Source organism: Dipodomys merriami, unplaced genomic scaffold, assembly GCF_024711535.1.
Source record: "Dipodomys merriami isolate MVZ:Mamm:240054 unplaced genomic scaffold, mDipMer1.0.p SCAF_141, whole genome shotgun sequence".
Classification (NCBI taxonomy): Eukaryota; Metazoa; Chordata; class Mammalia; order Rodentia; family Heteromyidae; genus Dipodomys; species Dipodomys merriami.
In genome coordinates, this window is record NW_027202727.1 from 1718783 (window position 1) to 1731937 (window position 13155).

The 13155-nt window shown below is 34.0% G+C and overlaps 1 pseudogene; it reads left to right on the forward strand.

The window, feature by feature from the left end:
* The first annotated feature begins 8203 nt into the window (after positions 1 to 8203).
* On the forward strand, positions 8204 to 8300 carry LOC138826307 (U6 spliceosomal RNA; annotated as a pseudogene).
* Positions 8301 to 13155: the final 4855 nt, after the last annotated feature.

The following is a 13155-nucleotide window of genomic DNA, read 5'->3' on the forward strand; positions in this document are numbered from 1 at the left end:
CAGAACATTCGTAGATGCAAAAGAGCTCATGTTTCCCATCCCACATTCTGTTGGATTCCAAATAAATGTTGAAGGATTACAAAAGCTTAAGACTGGAGAAATAGCAAAGTTCGTCTAATGTAGGATTTTGTAGACCTTGTTAAATTAGAATTTAGATTTAAAATATAGTTTTTGGATTTGTTTGTAATTTCATATTCTATAGGATACTACAAAATTCTTTCAAAGTAGAGGGATTAATTGAAAAATTCACAAATAATTCTGGCATTCTATTTGCCTAGATATTCTTTCACGACAGTTATAATTAGAACATAGTTAATAGATAATTTGCAGAGTTCATGTATACCATGTTAATATGAATAATCTAGACAGAGTTGCCAAAAATGGATGACATTAATTTATACATTTAGAAAAACCAATTTTTCAAGGTTTGGTTTAATATGGTATGAAGAGAGTAATTGTGTGACATCTTCTTTCTTCTACCTATATGTACCACAGGAAGCCATTTCCTTATTTACGTGCCTCTGTATACATAGAGAAAAATGCTAGGTTTGGGGTTTTCTTTTCAGTTTTTTTTCATTGATTCATCGTAGAACTTGAACTCTTGGCATGGACAGGGTCTCTGATCCTGTTTATGCTCAAGGCTCAAGCCCTACCACTTCAACCTCAGTGCCACTTGAGTCTGGATTTTGCAGAGAAGTTTTTTGGAGATAAGATTCTAAGAAACCTTCATGCCTGGGTGGGCTTTGAATCATAATTTTCCTATCTTAGCATACTGAATATCTATGATATTTAAAAAAGTCTAAATATAAATAATATTTGCAAGTGTTCTGATCTCAAGAATACCAGTGGAGGAAAAATGATGCAGCTCAGTTTATTGTGGTGTTCTTTTCAGAACAAGGAGGGTGTCACATTAGCAGAGGTGTAGTATTTTTTCAAAATAGAGATAAGGTATTCATAATGTGAATTAAGGAATTTTAAGGTGTCCCTTATAAGTTGGAAACTTTTGGGCTAGGATGACTTTATGGCATAAATCTTGGGATTGATGGTCATAGACATAATAGCTTACTCTTATAAACAATTGCTTACTCTTGAAGAATTAATTATTACACATGCTTCACAGTTTTATCCTCTACAAGAATGTGGCTATTTTTCTGTTTACTTCTCAATCTGGACACCCCATTGGAAACTGCATCTATTGCAGAATTAATTAACATGCAAACAGGTACTGTTTTGAATCTCTTAGGAATGTTGAGAATTTAAAAATGAGTAGTTGTTAATCATAGGAATTTTGAAGAATACGTATATTCTGTCCTCTTTAAAAACTTACTTACTTTTAAAATTATGGGTTTACATAGTATTAAACTGGGTCTGGTCGTGGGGCCTGAACTCTGGGCCTGGGCGCTGTCCCTCAGCTCTTCAGCTCAAGGCTAGCGCTCTACCACTTGAGCTTCTGGCTTTTTTCTTTTTGCTTATGTGGTGCTGAGAAATCGAACCCAGGGCCTCAGGCATGCAAAGCAAGCGCTCTACCACTGAGCCATCTTCCCAGACCCTGTTTTCTGTTTTAGAATGAGAAAGTACTAAATTTATTCTTTTTTGAAAAATTTGGCAAGTATATTGTGAAAATAGTGTCTAGTTGGATAACATTCAAGTTGATGAACCTCTGATAAATAAGGGGTAATTAACTCAAATTAGAAGCCAAATATTATTGATTTTTAAAATGTTACTACATAAAGAATAATATTTACTGTGCCAGTACAGTAAAATTACATTTTACACAGTTTATTTTTTCAATTTTATTATCAAATTGATGTACAGTGACTTTACACTAATTGTAAGGTAGTGAATAAAAATCATTTCAAACTTGTTACCCCTCCCTCATTTTTCTCACAGTTTTCCTTCACCCCTTCACCCCTCACAAGTTGTAAAGTACATTTCCAACATATTGTCTTGTGAGTATTGCTATTGCATTGGATTGCCTTTTGTCCTTTGTCTCACCATTGTCTCACCATACAGCAGGGATAAACCATAGGGGAAAACCCCAAAGAAAACAGAAATCACATAGTTCATCAAAAACAACAACCACAAATGAAAAAAAAATCTGGTTCCATATCTTGGAATTCATTTTGCTTAGCATCAGCTAATATGGTTACATATATGCATAACAAAGCCACTGGAAAATAATAGCTGCATGGATACTATATCATGAAAACAACATGTTAACATTTTGATGGTAAAGGTGGAATTAGGATTGGTGAATTTGCGGTTCTGATAAAGGATTTTCAACATATTTAAATTTATGACAGGTAAAATTCAATAGTTCAAAATTTTTAATAACTTAGCCTATTAAGAAAATTTAAAATTGCCTAGAAGAATAGGCTCTCATGCAAAGAAATCCATGGAGACTTAGTAGAGAGGGAGCAATATGGATGAAGATGGCTCTTTTTCAAACTAAACAAACAAACCTCAGAAACCTTGCTGTAAATCCTGTAGGTTCCCTTGGAATTGTCCTTACCCAGGAACTATATTCTCACTGTTTGAAAGAAGGTTGTATTGGAATTTAAATTAAAAGTTCTTTAAGGGCTGGGATGTAGCTCAGTGGCAAAGCGCTTGCCTAGCAAGTGCAACGTCCTGGGTTCGATCCCCAGTACCAAAAAAGAAAAGACAAAAAAAATACAGTTAAAAAAAAACCAAACAAAATAAAAGTTCTTTAAAAAATAAGGCATCAAAATTTGTGAATGTACCTTCAATTACCAAATACTAATTCTCTGAAAAAGATAATTTGAGTCAAAATATTTAGGGAGAAAGTGCCCTCCACAATGAAAGAAGGTGTCACTTTCCACAATGTCTTTGGACGTGAAGCAGTGAAACACAGAAAAAAATTTGATTGGATACTTCAAACCAATGATTTCACATTTCTAAGTGGCTCACAAAAAATAATATTCTTATTAATATGAGGTAGTCTAGACTTCTTTTATTACATATGCCAAAAAGTTCAGAAAAGAATTGAGAAAATGGAAAAATTAATAATAAAATTTTTCTTAGAAGCCTTAGCTAAGCGTATTGACTTCAGCAGTGAAGGGAAGCCAAAACTTTTTGATGTAAATTGTGTTAGTATTTTTACTCCCTAAAGTGATTTTACAGAGCCCATTTGGCTCACTACAATGCAGAACTGCTTGAATGAAGACATGAAAATACATTCCACATCCAAATGAGGCAACTTGAAGAGTTTTAAAAGAGAAATAATGAAGATGTAGCAGTGGTGGAGCCCGTATGGTCCTTCAGCTTCACTAGACTGGAAGCCAAGAAGCTGTGATTAATTGGAACTCTGGCAAGAGCTAAGAGTAGGACATAGAAGTAGGACATAGAAGCATTTTCCTTTTGTAACAGACACTTTCTTCCAAGGTATGGGTGATTTAACTCTATTCTCCTCCATACATCTTGGTGAACAAATGCAAGACCAAGAGAAAAATAACCTATTAAAATAATTTTGCATAGAATAACTTCACTGTTCCTGATATAGTATCGAAGGAGAATCTTAAGAGAGAAGATTAAAAAGTGCAGTATTTTTTGGTTTCCTCTAAGCATCTTCTTAGCAAAAATATATCTTTGATGTTAGACAATTCTGATTGAACCAACAAGTGATGGAGTACTTATTTTTGTGGGCACTTTAGACACAAGAAGTCTTTCAAGGTAAAAGAAAAAAAATATAGCCAAATATTTGTGATCACAGCATCTTGGACTGTTTTCTGCAGACAAAGTTTTACATTAGATTTCTCCTTATTAACATAGATGTTGTTTCATGGCAACCAAATACAAGAGGGAAGTTTTATGGACTCGCTTGGCCAATTAAACAGCATGAAAGAAGAAAATGGCAAATAATATTTAATGAAATTACTTTGACCAATCACTTTGCCAGAAGAAAGAAGGAAAAATATAATTCAAAATCAATTGACTTAAAAGTATGAAGAAAGAGTAGGGAAGAGAGATTAGAGAAAATATAGAGGATCGTTTTCTCTCCAGTGGAGTAATGCGTTCTTGATCTTGTTTCTTCCATTCTACCTCACAAGCTACCAAGTGTTTCTCAGGACTGGATTATCCAGTTCAGACAGAAATCTCTTAGAAGTAAGATACTGTATGCAGCAGGTGATTTATAACCTTAGACAATCTATTTAATTCTGTTGAAAATTCTCCCCTATCCCAAACTTCCCTCTTTGAACAGCTTTGTTTGCTTTTCCCAAGACTGCCCTTCATTAACTGATTAAAATTTTGAGTGGTCATATTCATACTCTCTAGAGATTGCTGTTTGGTTGTGATTTTTGTGTGTTTTTGTTTCTAGATGTGTTTTTAACTGAATTTTAAAAGTTTGTGCAATTGTGTTACAATTAAATATATCCATCTAATTGTCCAATGCTCCTAGATCAGAGTCACTCCTTCTATCATTCTCAACCAACCCTTTCTCCAAGATTTATTTCCAATTTACCACTTCCTTCATCATATGTGTACATTCAGGATTCTAGCTGTATTTGCTCCTTGTTCATTTTTCATTCATTCTATGTCTTTACTATAATTCCTCTTTGGTTCCAACTTCTGATAGTCATTCTGTTAAACTGTCTATTAATACTTTGAAAGGTTTATATACATTCCATGGAGTTTCAATCCTGCATATTCTTGAAATGATGTCAGCTTATATCTCCATAATTCATTCATCTGCAGCAACAATTTGCAAGACTGGAGACGGGAAGCACCTAAACATGATTTTTTCTCAACCGTTTGAAAGATTAATCTTTAGTCAAAAAGAAAGTTAAAAAATGGCTTAGAATGTGTTTCTAACTATTCATTTTTATAAATGGCTTTGTAAAATCGTGTGATTCTTTTATTTTACATGGAATAATATTTTCTACTACCTATAAGTTTTGGAAAAAGAAGAACATTATAATTTATTCCTAGACAGGAAATGATAGAAATAGAAGACAGATATTATGTTTGTCATATCTCTGATTACTACCCATACTCAAGACTTAAAGTCATATTTCTTACTATGTTAGACAGAGGGAAAACATAAAATAACATATGATGAGGCAACTATTTGTGATTGTTTAAAATGTACCTTATTAAATGATGAAATTTATTAGCTAAGGTTTGGGTTTGAAATTTAGGAGGCTGACATATTAAACACATTTCTGAAAGGCCCATACTGAAAAACACAAATTGTGGGTGGTACTATTTCTACACTTTATTGAATGGTTGAACATGTTTGGCATTAGTGCTGTATAAATAATTCAACTCTATTGTAACTTGCTCCCTACACTTGAAAAACTTGTAATGTCACTAAGTATCATTAACTTGTCAAATGTTATTTTGGCGAAAGTGATTTTTTTAAATTTAATTTTATTTTATTTGTGAACATACTGTACAGAGGGGTTACAATTACATGGGCAGGATAATGCGTATATTTCTTACCAAGCATTGCAGCCTCCTCCTTTGGTTTACCCTTCACATCCCTTCCCAGCCTCCACCCTCCCCCCCGAATCCCAATCCTTCTCCTTCCCCCCCTCACCCCCCCCCCGCACGGATGTTGTAAACCTCGTTGTGGACATGACAACTTGTACTTCTCATTGTTGCAAGAGGTCCACCTGTATCCTTAAACACTGGTTTTTCCCCATCTCCTCCACAAGTTATACTGACACCAAATATAGTGAAAGCAGGGGTTATACTGTGGGGGAGGGACATACAAAGCAACAAAGAGATAATCTTATAAATGCGTTAGAAACACATGCATGAAAGAAAAAAAACATTAAAATACATATCTAATGGTTCATTTTCCTGACCTCACATTATCTGACCTTTTCCGCTTGACTCATACATATACTAGACATTGCAAATAAGGGAAACAATGAGACCTATGTTTCTTTGGGCCTGGCTTCCTTCACTTAATATAATTTTTTCCAAGTTTTTCCATTTCCTAACAAATGGGGCAATGTCATTCTTTCTGATGGAGGCATAGAATTCCATTGTGTATATATACCACATTTTCTTGATCCATTCATCTACTGAGGGACATCTAGGTCGGTTCCATATCTTAGCTATGGAAATAATGCTGCAATAAACATAGTTGTGCTGGTAGCTTTAGTGTGGTCTTGTTTGTAAACATTTGGGTAAATGCCCAAAAGTGGGATTGCTGGGTCATAGGGGAGATCTATGTGAAGTCTTTTGAGGAACCTCCATACTGCTTTCCAAAGTGGTTAAACAAGTTTACATTCCCACCAACAATGAAGTAAGGGCGAAAGTGATTTTTAAAAGTTTATTTAAATGTAGATTATCATTGGTTTGAGAGTGACATTTTTATACCACAGAACCATGTTGTACTGAATTCCCAGTGTTTTGAAGCACTCCTTAGTGCTTCAAATGTTTTTCTGAATTACATTTGACCTCTAAGTCAAGTTTTCGGGCTTTGGTAGACCAATTATAGATCTATCTTTCTAGGAACTATTTTTTGGCCCACTTATGTTGGAATAAAATCTTTCGTTAATCATAGGTGAGGGGTATTAAAAATAATCTTATGACAATTTGTGAACTTGTTCATTCATATGGGCTGGTCATCTGTAAGTTGAATGTTTGAATTACAGTACTTTCTCTCAAATTTTGTGATCTCATCCTTCATTTTAAGTTGCCTTGCATTTCACAATTGCTTACTGCTAATTCCTGCATCTCAAGGAATTGGGGCCCTGAAATATAGGAAATGCGAAATTGAGATGGGTCTTCAATTACTTTGTGTTGATATATTGCATGGGCCTTGGTGAAAAGTCTTGCCCCTGTTATCTGATGATGCAGGTAAATGGGCCTTGAGATCCTAGGACCCATGGGTACTGCAGAAGAATAATATTTTTTAGACATCTTAGCAAAATTTGGGCATAATCAGTAAGAATGCTTCAGAAATATGGACAAAAGCAGTATGGGACAAGCAAGTTAAAACAATAAACAGAGCAGCAGAGTAAAATCCATTACAGATTAGAGGAAAACATTGTTTTTTTTATCATGTGGATTCAGAAGACCAAGAAGAGTTATAATGTATCACAAGTTTATACTAAAAAGATTGCATTGATACGTTTTCTAGTCTAATACATATTTGAAACCTAAATATTTATATTCCAATTCTGTTTATTGGAGTAAATAAATATCAATTTATTTGTCAAATTATCAACTAATTCTAGTAAGTTTCATTGTGTGAAATATAAAATCAGCACATATAACTATATATAATATGATTAAAAGACACACGTTTTGTATTGTTCTGTTGTAGTTACTGTATCAAAGGCAACTCTGTTTAAAAGTATGATTCCATTATCTCTACTTCAGTGTTTGATAGAGTTAGATCTAAAGCTTTATCATTTGTAGATTTACAGCATGGAGGCAAGAGGAAACACTGTGATTAAAACATTATCAATTTAATGCCTAATAATGAGGAGAAACATATGCACTTCTCCTGCAACTATGAAAATATTTGGTGATAAAAAGGCAGTAGTGTAAGTTCCTGCCAGGAACTTACAGACAGGCCAGGACATTAAGTAATCATGCATACGAACAATTTTTTCACTTCTTGGCTTTAGCTACTTTTAAATGGAAGGTATAATAAACAATTATATTTTGATAAAATACCTTCTCGTCTGAACAGTTCTGTTTGAACTGTTCATCTCTCTATGATCCCTTGTAACCAAGATTAGTTTTGTTCTAGTAAGAAAATCTTTGCTGTCAGGGTAAGGTATTCTGGTTGTTCTGTTCCCACATGGAAGAAGGGTAAAGGCTCAGGTAGACATTTGTTCCAGTAACACCTCATTTGGGAAAATGTCAGCTGAAGAAGTTTAGAAGTAGCTCTTAAGCAACGCTTAGTTTGAATCCATTAGGTCCACAAAGCTGGATAAATAAATACTTGAAAAAGCCATCACCTTTGGACCTAATTATAAATAATAGAGAGTATGATCAAATTCCAAATAAAAAGACTTAAGATATTCATTGGCAAAAAAAGTTTGCAAATGTGAGCAATCGACTGATCAATATAATTTTTTCCAATATTCACAGAATTTTAGGGAAATAAGATCGATAGCATTGTTAGGAACAATAAGGTTTCCTTGTTACAAGTAGGCACCCATAGATATAAGCCTGTATAAAGATTGCAGCATTAACTATTAAATTTAGAGGATACTACATGCTTCAGCAGCACGTATACTCAAACTACAATACAGAGATTAACATGGCACTTGCACAAGGATAATATGAAAATTTGAGAAGTATTCCATAATTTTCATTCTTCAGATGCAAGAAATGAAAAAAAGTTATTAAAAAGTTGATTACAAAATTACAAGTGTAACAATACACGTAATTCATATAATTAAATTTAGTTTGACATCAGTGTATTAAATCACCTCAGAAAGGCATTTACATAGCATAAACTTTACAAAACTTTTCAAATTAAACAACATTGTCATTTTATCCCAAAGAAAAATAATATTAAGACCTAGAAAAAAAGGAATCAAACTGTTTCTTTATGGAATACAATCGGAAAGGACACATTAATGAACGTATATATTATAAAATAATATAGAATTCAATGTATATCTAGGAGAAAATAAATTGTGAACATTATGCAAACATAGAATATAGAATATTTTAAAATATACTTTTTCAGACAAGCACCAGAAATATTTTAGTTTCTGTACTACTCATTTCAACAGGTAAATTAAAATTATTTCTTATTAAAAAATCACAAACTCTGAAGAAATTATTATACATGTTTACAAAATCTATTGAATACATTTTTCCATCCAAGGCAGGCAATTCACTTGGAAGAATTCCGCAGAATCCATGAATTTTTACAGTAAAATATTGGTGCTGCCGGGCACTGGTGGTTCATGCCTATAATCCTAGCTAAACAGGAGACTGAGATCTGAGGATCATGGTTCAAAGCCAGCCTGGGAAGGAAAGTCTGTGGTACTCTTATCTCAAATAAACCACTAGAAAACTGGAAGTGGAGCTGTGTCTCAAGTGGTAGAGGGCTCACCTTGAGCTGAAGATCACAGGGATAGCTCCAGGCGCAGAGTTCAAGCCCCATGACCGACCAAAAAGAAAGATATTGCTCTTATTTGGATTGTGAAAATATTTTGTAGGGACACAAAAGATGAACTTGCATTTTTGAAATTTAAGAAACTTAATCTGACCATTAGGACTTCGGTGAACAATTTGTACAGCCTTTTACAACTTCATAGAGGTAGTGATACATACTTATGCTTTTGGCAATGTCATATAGAGTTTCTTCTATGTTGTTCTTCAGGCCTGGATTTATATAATGGTTCAACAGAAGGCGATCCAGCGTATCTTTGCTATCTCAATTCTCAACAGCAAGATATAAGGGTGTCAAGAGTCCTTTAGTTTGGGGAAGTGTTACTGTGGCTCAAGCGGTAGAGCACTCCCCTTTAGCTGAAGAGCACAGGGACAGCACCCAAGCCCAGAGCTCAAGCCCCATGACCCACCAAAAAAAAAATCACAACAACAACAAAAATCAAACAAACAAAAATATTTGGGCTGGGAAAGTGGCTCAGTGGTAGAGCGCTGGCCTTGCATACATGAGGCCCAAGGTTCGATTCTTCAGCACCACATAAGCAGAAAAAAAAGCGGTAAGTGGTGCTGTGGCTCAAGTGGTAGAGTGCTAGCCTTGAGCTGAAGAGATGAGGGACAGCGTCCAGTCCCAGAGTTCAGGCCCCACGACCAGACCAAAAAAAATTTAAAAAAAAAGTCCGTTAGTTTGGCCATTGGTATCTGTATCATGATGAAGTAAGAAAGAAGCGACTCTGGTATTATTCCACGTGTATGCACTGTTCAGGGGTGTCCAGTCATCTACAGTTATTGCATGTGCCGCTTGAGAAACCAACTGACTGACAATGTCTAAGTGTCCACCGTAGGCTTCTTGAAGAGGGATATACTGATCATCATCCCTACTATTCACATAAGTGGCCTTTTGAAAAAGAAGTCTCCGCACTGTAGTAAGCTGAATATTTTCGACAGCCAATTGAAGAAATATGGTTGGATCCATCTCCATTTTTTTTCTTGCAATTGATACCATTCCTTACTTTTTCATCTTGTTCCCCATATTCCTAAGAATTGCCTAACCAGAGACTTTGAGTGCCAGTGGGAATGAGGTGTCCATGTATTTCCCTAATAGTTCACATTGGTTGAACTGGTCAGAAATATCCAGTGAATTTTCTGCAACTGTTTATTCACCATGATTTATTTTCTCTTTTTCCAATTTTACTATTCGAAATTATTCTAACTGGAGAGTAGGGAATTGATGGAGAGCAGAGGAAAGATATTCCTCCATATTCAAATGTACACACTGAAAATGAGGACCAGTGATGTCTCCATGTGCAGCTTATTCTAGGCATGAGAAACTAGGAAATAATGCCTTCCATATAAATGATTTGGGAAATGGCAGAGCAAAAAGTGAAATGATACAACAAAAAATATAAAAGCAAAATAAATTAGGATAATTATGGAGCAATCGTGTTATATATGAGAACCATGAAAGGGAGAGAGAAAGAAAGAGAAAGATGTGTAATGACGTAGCTAGCCACATAATCCATGCCTCTGATCAATTTGTAGAGCAAACAAAATTTTATTTTTTAAAAGAGATGGAAATCGAATTTATGTATTTACTTGAAGTTAGTAAATACATTTTTAGTAGCCTACATAAAGAGACATAATTTTACCAAACTACAGACAGTAAAATAAATCCTTGATAGTTCTAGTAACAGATCTGACTGAAATCAGTTGAATCATACTTTTCTTGTACAATGAAGGAATAAGAGGGTAGTAAAGCAGCTAGAGAAGGCAGGGAGATTGTATCTGTGACAAAACTTTGTGGAAATTGGTATTGAGGATTTCTTACTGGTGATCCACTTGCACTGGAAGCATGATTCTGAAGTATTGCTTGCCGATTCTGAACTATTGATTTGATTATTATATTCTCCAAGAAGAAAATGAGAATTGATAATGAAGGACTACTAATACATTTTGACCTTCTCACTAAGCACTTTCAATCATCAAAATCACATGAAGACAATAGACAGGCCTACTTTTTAGATGAAAGCAAGTGTCTTATAAAAACAAGGAATATATGTAGTCATGCAAAGGACTTCTATTTTACCAATGCCGCATACATTTTTCTAATGTTGGGTACCAATAAATAATGGATCTATTAGAAAGCTCTTAAGGCTCCTATGTTCAATAGTGAGTTCTCTTACACTATATCATGGTATTTTTTGTGTTTTAAGAATAAATTTACATTACTAACTTGAATTTCTGACAGGACAGTATCATCACTGTACATCTTGCTTCTATACTCTCATTTTAAAATTAGCATCTAAGTATGTGCATTAGATAACTATATAGGAAAAAGTAGAAGCCACACTGATGGCTTATGTCTTTAGTAGTAGTTAATCAGAAAGATGAAATCTGAGCATTGTGGTTTGAAAGCAGACCAAGAAAAAACAGTCCATTAAATTCTGATTTGAGTGTAACCAGCAAAACCCAGAAATGGAGCTGTGGTACAAGCAGTAAAATGCTAGCCTTGAGAAAACTGAAATAAAAAATAAATTCTGGGACAAAGCCAGGCCCTGAGTTCAAGCCCTAGTAGTAGCACCAAACAAATAAATTAATTAATAAGGTAATTAATTAATTAAAACTAAATTAAGTGGTCACATGTGGAGAGGCAGGTAAAATGTAACATGCGTGGTAATGGTTTATGTATTATTTTGTAATAAGGCATATTATCATTTGTCCCAATCACTAATACTTTATGTGGACTTTTTTGTACAATAAACCCTGAATTTAGCATGCGTGTATATGTGTGTGTACATGTGCGAACATGTGTGTATGTGTATATGTGTGTGTGTGCTGTTGCAATGTTGCTTGCCAATGTGGACAGGGTGAGGCTGAAAAAAGCTAACTGTGTTGCAATGTTTTTATTTATCAGTGTTCTGTCATGTCATTTCAGTGGAACCAGCCTTTGTACATATTATTTGTCTAATAATAACATCATAATCAAAGCATTTACAATATTAAGTTAGAAAAAGAGACCGCTTTCAGCTCTTATTGTATTTTAGGTAAGAAGATACAGACATAATTAGTTAGTAAGTTGTTGCTATAAGATGATTGTCAGTACAAAATACGTATTTGACCTCTTAAATTGGTTATACTTTTAAGATACACTCATAGAGTGATTTGGACCGACTTGACCAAACAGGTATTACTCTCTGATTATTCCTGTGAAACACAAGTTGGATAAACTCTTTCCGGATTTCTGTTGAAAATCACTTTCTTTGCAATATTATATCTATTCTCACTAAGAGATAATCCAACCCATATTATGTTTGAATATCCCATCTTATTCATTGAAAATAAGTATTGTGGATATGCTTGTTAGATATTCGTTTCAAAAACGAACAAACAAAAAGCAAGTGTTATTTCCATATTGTGGATGCATTTGAAGGTGTTTTGTACATGCACAGGTATCTTTACTAATGGCTCTTTTGTGGGAGAAACTATGGCAACTTTAACAAATAAGGCTTTTTGAATATCTGTTCCAATATACATAACATCTCAGAGCAAGTCTTGCAATTTCTGAAAATCCTTTGAATATTTTAGTATTATTTCAGTTCATTGACTGTAGAGCTAAAATTTCTGAAATATTGTTAAGATCTGAAAAAGTATGTGGGTATATACGCTTTTTTATGCTTCATTTTATGAAAACCCAGTTTTTACGAAAGTAAATGGAATAGAATGAAAGAAGTAAGTGAATTGGGTAAGCTAATTATTAGTATAATTTTGTTTTCTATTAATAGTCCATTGAATGTAGATGATGCAGTTAAATTATTTCCTATCTATTTCAGTTAGTTTTAGAATCTTTATAGTTATGAGTGAACTTTTAAATAAAGGTCTTTTAAAATAATTAGGATTAACCTTGTGCTTTTCGTCCTACTCCCAAGAAAATGAGTTATTTTTAAGTGTTAATAGTTTATCATTATGATTATCATAGCGAATCATTATCATTATCATAGGGACTTAAAAATGCAGTAGTATTGATGTCTTTTTAAACCAATTGTATTC